This window comes from Alligator sinensis, unplaced genomic scaffold (assembly GCF_000455745.1).
Source record: "Alligator sinensis unplaced genomic scaffold, ASM45574v1 scaffold138_1, whole genome shotgun sequence".
In the NCBI taxonomy this organism is placed as follows: domain Eukaryota; kingdom Metazoa; phylum Chordata; order Crocodylia; family Alligatoridae; genus Alligator; species Alligator sinensis.
In genome coordinates this window covers 2,596,186-2,603,386 of record NW_005841862.1, presented here as the reverse complement: position 1 = coordinate 2,603,386, position 7,201 = coordinate 2,596,186, and the positions used below count along the sequence as shown (strand labels likewise).

The following is a 7,201-nucleotide window of genomic DNA, read 5'->3' as shown; positions in this document are numbered from 1 at the left end:
AGGTTTTTCAAACCTTTAGATCAGGGATGTCCGATGTATGATCCATGAAGCCATATCACAAGGCCCACTGAGTTCCCAGAGGGGCTGGCAATTTGGGGATGGGGCAAAAGGGGCCAGGGCCCACCACAAGAATCTAGGGCATTGGAGATGCAGGTCAATGCCTGGGGGTGAGCAATGGCTGTGTTAACTCCAAGTCTTGTTGCCACTTTCCTTGCTGGCATGTCCACATCTGGCATATGAAGAACCTCACAGTTCAGTTCCAGCTTAGGTGGTAGGGCGAGTTTGATATGCTGATTTTTATATGATTTGGGAAAGATCACCCCGACTTATTGCTTCATCCTTTGGTGTGAGCACTTTTGTATGTGTGGTGTTCTCTAGGAGGATGAAGTAGTACAAACAACGTTTTGAGATGCACAAGATTTGAGTTCACCATAATCTCTTGTGTCAGATGCCCACAGCTGGCACCCATTTGGGATGCATGACAGACCTTCCCAAAAGAATCCAAGGCACCTAAACCACATAGAAATTGCCTTTTATTCTTAGGGGATCTCCTAGCAGATTTGAAAGTGGTTCTTTTTGGCAGCAACATCTGTCTTAAGGTTGCTTACTTTTTACAGAGTAACCGTCTGTTTTCAATTGTGTCTAACTTCCTAGCATACCTTGAACACCCAGACAATTTCTCTTTTGTTCTTCATGAGATTATATGATTTGGCTCAAGAATTCAAACATTTTCAAGACTGATGCAAGGAGTAATAAAACCTTTTGCTATTTAAAAAAAAAAATTCCTACTACTTTGCAACAGCTCTGAAAATTTCATGATTTGCAGTGGAAACATTTAAATCTGGAGCTGAGTTCACAGTATTGACAACAGTATCAGCCCCTCCCTTCCCCCTCTCCACAGGTGTAGCTCATGTGCTGGTGGCTTGTTTCCTTCAACTCCAGAATCCTAGGCCCCTTCTGGAGTCCAAGGCACAGCTGGAGCTGCAGGCTGGTAGGGGACACTCAGGGGTAACAAGCAGGGAACAATTGAGGACCTGCCCACCATCACTGCTGACCTGGTGGCAGGGGAAGCCCCAGGGCTGGTCCTGCCCCTCTACAGCTGGGGATTGCCAGGAGGGGCTGCATAGGGTGCTGGGCTTTGTAGCAGCAACAATAGATGGATCCCTACTCCCTATCCCCTGCCTCTGCTTTCCCTTGCAGGTACAGGGGCTCCAGCTGCTAGGGGTAGCTATGCAGGATGCCAGCTTGACCTAGGACAGTGGCAATGGTAGTTCTGTCTCCCCCATCCTATGTGCAGAGGCAAGCCTGGGGAAACCCTGCTGAAGAGAAGGAATGGGAGGGGAAGTGCTGCTGAGTGCCAAAGGTGGGGGACAGGGAAGTTGTATCTTCTTCTGAGACTCAAGGCCCCAGCAGCTGCTGCCACATGGCATGGTTTGTCTGTAGGGAAGGAAGGGGGTGGCTGCAGCCACCCTGGTGGAACATCCTCCTTTGTGAAATCCTAGATCTAGCCATATAGGTGCATAAAGATACCTGCTGCTGCACCTGGAAAATCTGCCCAAATATGATCAAACTGCAAACTTGGAAATATTGCCACATGGTCACATACAGTAGAAAAGCTCAGAGACTGATTCCTCTGGTTTCCCAGTTACACTGGGGATGCTCTAGACCAGGGGTTCTCAGTTCTCAGGCCGTGGCCTGGTGCTGGGCCGCAGAGGATCGGCTGCCGGTCTGCAACATGGTCAGCTGCCAGACCAGAAGTGTCCACGGACCGGCAAACCACAGCCCCGCAAAGCCAGGTGGAGGCCGTGGCTCCTTCCACAGGGCCCCTGGCAGCACAGGGTTTGGCCCACTGACCCACCTGGAGGGTGGAGGTATCCTTACCTGTCTTCTGGGCCATGGTTTGCTGGTCCACAGCATTAAAACATTGGGAACCCCTGCTCTAGACCTTACTAAGCCTCCTGTCTCATCCTGAAGCAACCACACAAACTCACCATATCTTCCGCTGGTGCACTGAATAAAGTGGGGTTCTGTGGGTGAAAAAGCATATGAACTTATGGTTAGAATGTATCGTAATGCCTGCGTTTACAGGGCCAATTAAGGGTGGCTGTGGGATTTTAATTCTGGCATTTCCTCACTTTTAAAGGCCTGATTTTGCAATTGTTAAAACACAATTTTAGCAAGATTTTTGGGGTCTGTATTATGAAGCACCCTTCATTACAAAAGTTCATAAACTGCTACCCACTAGTAAAATGCTACCACTTCTGTGGTGGAAAGCAGTCACTGCTACACAGTGGTGTACAGTGAGAAATAAGAAATGCAGAATCCAGCTGCATAATGAAAATGACAGAATCATAAGGTTGAAAGGGACTTTGAGAATCATCAAATCCAAAATGAGGACACTGAACTTTTATTTTTTCTCATTGAGAAGACCCCATCATAAAACAGATGTTGTCCAAAAGGAAATTAAGACGAGTGCTAGAATCAGTCAGCCAGTTGCAGCTAGGCTTTAATTAAGTGAGTCATCTGAGATCAATTGCCTCAGTGGATCACAGAGAAGGGGGAAGGCTTGTTAAGGTTTTAAATCAAGAAGATTTCAACAGGGAGAAACAAGCATTGGTCAGATCCTCAGCTGTTGTAAACTGGTGTGGTTCTGACCTTGGATGGCTTTCAGGACTGAGGATGTTGCCTTGGAATTCAGTCACGAGGATTGGTGTTTAGCTACTGTATGTAACTCAGGATATTAAACATATTGCACAAGTCTCTGGAGATGGGACAGCACTGATGGCTAGGCACATTTGTTCAGTCAAGTTAAAAATGCTTCACTACTGGTTTTACTTAAAAAACTCATTGCCTGGGCCACTTGGATCCTTTCAGCCCAGGAATTGCTTTCAAGCCTGTATGTGCCCTTTGAATTAGCCAAGGCTGAGGATTCTTTTTTCAGTTTCTTCAAGTGCTGTATGCGAGGACTCCTATTTGGAGCTAACTAGTTTACTTAACCTGTGGAACAGCCCACTATAATGGGACTCGTATAGCAAAGCTATTGTGCACAAACAGAGCATAAGCATGCTCGAGTGAGAGAGGGAGCTGAATGTACAGTGTTCTCAAAATGTGGAGGTCTTGTTTTGAACCTTTTTTAGGACTGTGTCCTTTGTAACCACCCCCATTTCCTGTCACAAGACCTGAGTGACCTCCCCTTTGGCAGAAGATGGCCGAATTCTTTTGAAGCTGCCAACATTGAGCATATGCTAAAGCAGGTTGCTTCAGAACAGCTTGAGAAGTGCTGGCCCCCTACCCCCCCATACGGATACTTTCAGTAGGGTTTAAAGTACAACCAGCATGCCTTGACTGAAGCAATATCTACCTAGGTGTCCCTCCCTGTCCATAGCTCAGACCATTCTAGTTGTGCTATGCTCTCACCATGGGTCAAGGACTTATTTTCTGTATTACTAAATTGGCACTTTTGGATAGGTATTTTTTCCCCCCCCTCACACTGTTGCTGTGATCTTCACGAGCAAGGAGAAACCCTTCCAGCAGAATTCAGTGCTGACATAAAAAAAGGTACCTCCTTGAGGCCTTTCGAGCTTTACCCATTAAGTCAGTGTTGTGTCCAGTCTTCTTTAGGCAACAGAGCTCCTTGTTCTAAAGGCCCTGCTTCAATTTCATCATGGTCAGCTCGCTATACATTATAACAGGGTGCAGTATTCAACCAGCACTCTCCAGCAGCTCCCTGCATTGAAAGGACCATGATGTTATTCTGTGATAACTGTCGAGGTTACAAAATTATTTTTCATTACATATTGAAATGGGATGGGTAGCTCAGAAGGAAATAAAAAGAGCAAACCAACCAAAAAAAGCCTTTTCATATTTTGATTATTTTTTTGCAAACAGGAATGGTGTCCAGAACTGATTTTTGAGAGGGTTTCGCTCTTTCCTAGGTAAGAAATTACCAAGAATCCTTGAACCTCAAAGCCATTCTCCTTCCAAAAAAACTAGCCCCCCCGCCCCAAAATGGACTTATTTGAAACAGATGCATCTCTGTGAGATGTTCTGACAATGAATCAGCATATTCAGATTAACTGAAATTCTGTCAAAAATGTTTTAGCCACAGTCAGGTCAAACACAAAAATGGCAGGAAGCAATTGTTTGGGGGTTGGACTAGATGACCTCGAGTTTCCTTCGTGCCCTATTTTTCTGATTCTTTATTTTTTTCTCTCTCTTCCCATGCTAAAACTCTTTTAGTTCCATCCTAGGTAGCTAAACTGGCCCCTTCTGCTCAGAAATGCTGATCATCTTTTCATTAGCAGAGAAAGATTCCCAGATTAGCAATACTAAAAACTGAGTGACCGGTCTCAAAAATAGCAGCTTCCTGACCCCCCAAATTGCTTTAAACTCATTTTGGTATGCTAGTGGTTATCTTTAGCCTCCTCTATGTTGTTCTAGCTCCTAGTGCTCTATCTGACACCTGCTACTTGTCACAAGACATTCTTGGCTCTGTCGGCCATCCTGTTATCTTTGTCACTGTGACTGTGTAGATGGACACATATACCTTTTCCATAATTTTCCACCAAGCATTTCTCTGGATTATTAATACAAATTATTCAACCTGCTGGAAACTGCTCTAAGGTTAAAATACCCAGATATAGGCAGGTAACATCATATTTAAAAAAAAGACTTACCTGTTGCTGTGCTCTATTAGACAGAGCCCTGGAATAGGTTTCAGAAAACCTGAGGGTTGATTCCTAACTATGCTATTGATGATGTTTGGCAAGTGACTTCAGCTGTGTCTGTTTTTGCATCTGGTGAAATTTGGCTTAAGATAGCGACCTTCTTTTAAAGCACTCTGGGATTGACAGATAAACAGCACTATGTAAGAGCTGGGCATTATTAGATGCAATGGACCAAATTTTCCTTGTTGCCACTGACAAAACTCATTTCACTTTAATAGGGCTGCAGCAATATAGTGGGAGAATTTCATCTGAGAAATATTTAATCTGCTTGGGTCTAAATATAACTTTGCAACAAATGACTTATTTTTTCATCCTTCTCCTCACTGTTTTTCTGTGGCTTGCATACTCACTTGCTAAATATATTACTGGGCACTATTTGCCTCCATCTACACAGGGGAGGTCCTTGCATGGTTTCTCTCGCTCCTAGAAATTTTGCAGATGCATAGCTAGGGCTCTTCCAACCCCTCACATAAATACTGGTTTCTGTGCAAAGTAGGCATAAAACGCAATCGAATTAGAATTCTGCAGTCTCACTAGTGATAGGGATGCACCTGACTTTCATGGGTGTATTGGACTACATGAGGTATAAAACAGCGAAGAACAAGTCTACAGCTATTTATCACAGAGAAATAACTGGCTATTTATCACACTAGCTGGGCCCCTGTCAGTAACTCTTTTTCTCAGTAGAGGGAGTTGTTTCTCAATATAATAAGATAACATTATCCGATTGCATTTTTGTCAGGCATGTCTTATTTATTACCTCACATGTAATTTAATTTGCAGTGTATTTCCCTTGCTATTTTCTATATTTTTCCCCTGTATATTGTAATAACTTTCAATAAAAGTTTGAACAAAGAAAGGGACACAATTTTTGATCCACCACTGAGATGAAATACTCAAGCATCTCCTGCTTTTTTGAAAAAAAAGCTTCTCTTATTTTTGGCAATCAATGAAGTTTTCTAGGAAAATGTTGATGATCATCATCTGGGAACACAATTACCAGCTTCAATAAAAACTGTAGCTGAAATGTTGTGTTGCTGGTAACACAGAACAGGTGCCCACAGCAAAGTGAATTATTATAATGTCTAGTGACTGTATTTGTTTCTCTCACAAATAAACGGTCCCTGCCCCGAAAAGCTCCATCAAAGTGTGTGACAGGTGACAGGCTTACTTACAATTTACTTATATCTACCAGTTGTCATCTGTCATATGAGCAACAGCTGGGGAGAGCACAAGGTAAATGAGAAACTTATAAATATGTAATAAGCAACTGTCAATGTGCACCAGCTGCCTAGCGGTTGTCAGGTGTTTTGTAGGCATTACAGCATAGGTGCATTTAAAGGAGAGGCAGCAAAGCAACACTTTAAGACAGGATACAGAGAAAGGAGCATAATTCTGAAACTGAAGGAGAAGTGAGAGGTAAAATGAATTGCTGAACTGCAACTGAGCTAGAATGCTGGGCTCCTTATCCTTGAGATAAATGTCGTAAGAACATTAATATTCACAAATAAACTCTCTCATAATTTCTGGAAAAGATTGGTATTTTCAGATCTCTGTAGTACTGAGGCAATGGTCTGGCACTGACTCTGGTAGAGGTTTTCTCCCCACTTCTGGCAGCATCTGGGTTTTGCCCTGTATCTCATCTATATGCTGAGCTATAGGTTGCCCCTGCTCAGCTGCAAAGACAGGCTTCAATGCAGTAGCTTTTTTTTTTTTTTCCCCCGCCTGTGCTGTTGTTCAAGAAGTTCTGCACGTGTCCACCCATTGGACCTGTTTCTCCACTCTGTCATAGAACAAACCCTATTAATACAGCAGTCATATACCTTAAAACAAAAGGAAAGGAGAAATGTCTCTTTCTGTTGTTGCTAATGAAATTTTTATCTGGGCATCTCTGTAAGCACATCGGGCCTAAGAGGCACAGATTATATTAGAGAAAGAAAAGAGTCAGTGAGCCTTGGAAATAAATCAAAAGAAGAAAAAGGAAGAAGAATAGCAACAGTAAATTAATAAGTGACACAAAACAACTGGAGGAAATAATAAAAATGGGAGGAGTGGAAAAAAAAAAGGCACAGGAGAGATTGTTTACAATGTGCATTGGACTTACCAGCTTTCTGACATCTTATCTCCAATTCCTTCCATATGTTACTTTACGCACGGGTTCCTGTTTTTATGGGGTTTTGTTCTTTGGTTTTCGAACAAACATGAATGACTCACATCTGCTCCAATACCTAATTTATTCTCTAACGTCTTCTGCTGGGGATGGCTTTGCTTGTGATATACTTACCAATGACAGGAGTGGAAGAAGAGTAAACAGGGGAAAAGAAGGGGGCAAAGACATGACAGAACAGAAATAACATGTAAGCCAGTGTAAGTGATCAGAAACTGGTTCAAATTTGTAACGCAAGAAAAGTTCAGTGCACATAAACTGCTTTCAAAATGTCAGAACTGGTTTAAGATAAACCTGGATGGACATA

At 43.0% G+C, this 7,201-nt stretch overlaps 1 long non-coding RNA gene across 1 annotated transcript; it reads right to left on the bottom strand.

Annotated features, from left to right (window-relative positions):
- Nucleotides 1–364: 364 nt before the first annotated feature.
- LOC102385083 lies at nt 365–5,145 on the bottom strand. Its single transcript, XR_322996.2, has 4 exons — nt 4,677–5,145; nt 3,588–3,727; nt 1,992–2,027; nt 365–374 (listed from the first exon to the last, which is right to left on the bottom strand). It is a non-coding gene; the product is annotated as an uncharacterized LOC102385083 (long non-coding RNA).
- Nucleotides 5,146–7,201: the final 2,056 nt, after the last annotated feature.